Genomic DNA, 4,754 nt, shown 5'->3' with positions numbered 1-4,754 from the left:
ATTTTACCATATTTTAGCATGCCATAAGCATGAGGGAGTGGGTAAGCTATGCAGAGGATAAAAATTCACTGTTATGAACATTGTTAAGATTTGTCTTTGTCCTAACCAGGAATGCAACCTTAAAATTTTGAAATCCCTTAAAAAAACCCAAAAAAACTTCTAGAAGAAAAATGAAGCTGATTGATTGAAATGTTTAATGATGTCACCTTTTCATTATGTTACACTGTATTCTAACACTATGCTAACTTAAATTGAAACCATAGTGATTTAGAAATGAAAATGCTTTGCTCTAAAAATATAGAAACTGGATGCTTTGAAGCTGCCAGAACATTTTTTTTCTGCCTTTCTTAAAACATTTTCATGGAATTCACATGATTTTGAAAAGTATTCACCTCAAAGGAGCTGCCTTTCAGAGGAAAAGGTTCCACTGATGTATTTTCTTTGACCACCTTTAAAGTTTCTGCACTACAGTTATTAAGGAAAAGCACATAGACTAGTGATTGTGACACTTTCCAGTGGCTAGCGCCAAATTTATTTTTAAAACATCATATCTCATTCTCAGCAATGGGCTCTAGTTGTTGGTCTGGGTGCCACTGTTTTTCTTTAGTCAACTAAAGACTCCCATCTCAGAGCCATGCAAAAAGGAAGGAAATTATTTAGGGTGGTTAATAAAGTATCACAAGCTGTAATAACACAACAGAATAAGGTGAGACAGTTCAAGAGACAGTGTGTCATCCTGTTTTATTCTGGTTTTATATACTGCATGCCTTTGCTTGGAGGCATCGCTGTGTTCATGTAACACCTTAGAAGGGAAGCCAGCACACATTCGGGACCCTTTAAATTGTCAGGAAATTAGTACCGGTGCTTTTGTAAAGGATTAAAGATATTTTGGGGACAGAGTAGAAATGGACATTTAGAAGGAATTGGATCTGCAGCTACCAATTTGCCTATCCATTTTTAGCACATTAGAAATACGTGATTTGTTTCCTTTCTCTTAGCTGGGACACATAACCATTGTTTGCATTACATAATCTTGGGTAGAGAAGCAAAACTATAATGATCAGATTTCATAAATTGTAAAAATGGTGTTCTCACCATTTATGACAACAGTATATCATTCTGACTGCAAGTCAAGCTTGTGTTGTGTCCATTTGGATGTTACCTTCTGCTGCTCTGCTCAAAAATGAGAGACTGATTGGTCTGGAAGACAGTATGTTGCAAACAGGGTATACAGATGCCATTGCCTTTTTCACCAACTTTCCTAAAGACTTAACATGACTTGAAAGTCTAAAATCCTTTTTAGAGAATCATAAACCATGGCTCCAATCTTCCACAGACAGGGATGCCTAAAAAAATTAATCCTCTGATGGACCTTTGTGGGACTGATTGGAGTGTTTTTGACACATCACTGAGCTTTGGCTGGGACCTGGCATTTTTAGAGGTGTTTCCTCGGTATCTGCTGCTCCCATTAAGTGATTTCACCCAACATGGCAAGATGTCCACTTCAGTAGTGAGATGCATGGCCACTCTCTAGCAGTGCACATCAATCCGGTGACATTGACAAGGTGAGGCCCTGCGGCTTATCTGGCAGGGTGAGCAAGAAGATACGGACAGAGAAATGCTGGAGTGTACTCACAATGCAGAGTGACAGCGCAATTGATGAAAATAACCATACTGTGTAAATTTCTATGTTAGAGACACATTAATAATTGAGATGGACAGATTTATCTTTTCCAAAGGTGTTGAATTTAGATGATTAACAACACTTATTCCCTGAGTCCATAGACCAAACAGATCTTTTGCTGCTTACTAAGGCCTGGCTCCATCACTTTCTCTTCTATTTTAACTGCTACTGGTAACTACTGGTAAGGACTTTGTGATGCTACTTCACAGTCCCACTCTATGTTCTCACTTGCAGAAGTCTGTATACCCCAGGAACTGCTTTCAAGAAATGTTTATCTTCTGTGACCTAGATGCATGGTCAGCTATGGGGTTTCACGAGACTTGTGTCTCCATAGGCTTCTCACCGTTTATCAGACCTTCTCCTCAACACACTTTCCTCCATTACTGACCTGAATTATTTGGAATAGGCCTTATTTCTTGGGGTAATCTAGCAGTGTTTCTTCCTCCCAGTGAGTGCTCAGCCTCAGATGTATAGAGAGGTCTTACAGGAGTCCTACAAAGCAGAATTTTAATTTCACCACAATGAAAAAAAATGGACTGTTTAGCACACTCATACATGATGCTAAAGTAACTGTTCAATGCATAAGCTAGAACTAGTCACAAACTGTCCTTAGAAATTAATTTTTTTTTGGTGAAAAATGAGATTGAACTGTTTTTCATTTCCTAACTATCACTAAGATAATATGTTTCCTTTTAACATTTCATACTGGTTTATTTTACCACCTTATGAAAGAAGTTAGGGGAAATGGTTAGATTTATTGTCTTTAATGAAGACATTTTTAATAATATTTGTCATCAATAATTATTTTAACATATTTTTTATATTTCTACTACTGAAAAATGGAAGCGTATTACACAGAACAGATTGTCATTGATCTGAAAGAAGGATGTGATTCCTGGTGAGGTATTTGTTGTGCCAGGATACAGCTGAGTTGAATTCCTACATTGAGCCACATCAGTTGACACCCGCAGAGGTGCCAACACATTCTTAGGGAGTTGCTGGAATTCAGAAAAGTTTAAGAGAAGAAATAAATTTCCAAGAACTCTCGGTGAGTGTACTCTCCTTACTGTTGCACCCTCCTTACCGCACTGCTGTGGGTGCTTGTTGGAAAATGACATCTGCAATAGTGAAAAACAAGCACAAGAAATACGCTGTGGATGAAACCACATGAGCACTTACAGTCCTGTGCTCCTGTGGGTGATTCCACAGAGCTGTGCTGGCTGTGGGGCTTGTGTGAGGTTTCACCAGGTCCCACTCCAGCAGCTACGTGACCCCCATGGCTGTGCGACCAGCCAGGCTGGTGAGGAGAGCCAAGGCAAGTGTTTCAGATTACTAGTTCTGCATCTTCATTTTCTCTAAATATTTAGTGCAGACTAATTGGCCGTCCATTGTCTGAGAGAGATGGGGGACTGGATGAGAATCATTTGGCTGAGACTGTGCAAATTCAAAATGATGATTACAGGATTTGAGAAGCAACACTAGCAATTAAGCGAGCAGCAGACCAGAGGGAGTATACTTCCCATCGATTGTGTAGGTGGCAGCCTGGGGTGCTGTTGCCGGGCATGCTGGTGCTGAGTGCTCCTAACATACACATTGGCAAGTAAAGCAAAAGGGAAGTGGATGTCACCTGGGCTACTGCCTGTTTGCATGCTTTCAGCTCCCTCACGGGTACCTGGAAACCTCTAACCTCACGAGCCAGGTCACTGTAAAGTAGTTTTCCTGGACCTAGTCCCAGACCTCACCCTGAAACAGCCACTCGTGGGGGACATACCTGCTCGTTAGGAAAAGTTTCTCTCGGAGAGACCCGTGCGCCGAGTCCTGCGCTGGCTGCCAGCTGACTTTTTGGTAAACCCAGCATTCTTTTACAGCTGGCATTTTCCAAAGGGCTGAGGAAATACCTCCTGGGGCAGCCTGTCTGCTCGCGTGTTTGTGTTGACGCTCTCTGGATGAATCGGGAGGAGATGGCAGTAGAGCAGCCTTGGATGTCCTGCTTTCCCCCTCCATGGTCTGAAGGCATGAAAGTTTGATTGACAAAGCTGAAAAACTTGTGAAGTAATGACTTCTCTTTTTTGTCCTGATTTGAAAGCGTGTTTCATTGACTATTCAGATAAGCTTTGTGCAATGTGGGATTTGCATTTATTTCCTCCCTCAAGCATGTCAGATCAAGCAGAAACACAAACCAACCGTACGACAACTGAGGTCTCTCCTCACGGTTTTGCGCTACTGCGCGCCGTCTTTTGTTGTAATTGGACAGGGCTTACAGCATAAATCTGCAAAAACCCACACACTAGAAAAGGCAACTGTTTTCTGTCTGACAGTGTGTTTCACACCGTGTGAAAATGTGAAGTTGGAAACAGCTTGCTAGGGTGAAAGCCTAGTGGCACCGACCGGTGGGGGCATCGCCACCGGCATTTGCGGGAGCATCATTTCCCTCGTTTTGCAAGGCAGTACCTGCTCTCCCTAGGTCCTGTCCTCCGGTACCGGAGCCCTTCCAGAGGTACCCGAGACTGTTTATACCGCACCCGTCAGCGTTCTGTAAATGCACGCCCGCTGCTGCGTTTCAGACCCAACGACCATAAGCTCGGCGCAGAGAGAAATCCCTTCTGGTCCCGTTGATTGTTTCCGCGCTTACGGACCCAGCTACGGGCAAAGGCCGGAGGACGGAGCGAGGTTCCCCTTGCACGCCCGGGGCGATGGCGGGCAGGGGGCCGCCAGGGGACGGACGGGCCCCGCCGCCCCCGCAGCTGCCCGGGGAACGCGCGGGGCGCGCCCGCAGCCGGCGGAGCGGGGTGCCGCTGTGCGGGCAGCGGGGCCGGGGCGGGCGGCCGCTCGTCCCCGCTCGCCAGCCCCAGCCCCGCAGCCCCGGCGGCCGCCGCCAGCCCACGCGTGGGGCGCCCCTCCCCGCCCCGCCGGCGGCCGCTCCCCGCCTCCGCCCGGCCCCGCGCCCGGGCGGGCGCTTCCCCTGCGCGGCGCGGCCGCGGCCGGGGGAAGGCGGCTCCCGCCGGGCCCAGCGCGGCGGCGGATGGCGGGGGGGCCGCGCCCGGCGGGGGCCGGCGGGGGCGCCCGCTGA

The sequence above is a fragment of the Falco naumanni genome, chromosome 12 (genome assembly GCF_017639655.2).
Source record: "Falco naumanni isolate bFalNau1 chromosome 12, bFalNau1.pat, whole genome shotgun sequence".
NCBI lineage: Eukaryota > Metazoa > Chordata > Aves > Falconiformes > Falconidae > Falco > Falco naumanni.
Note: the sequence above shows the minus strand (reverse complement) of the source record.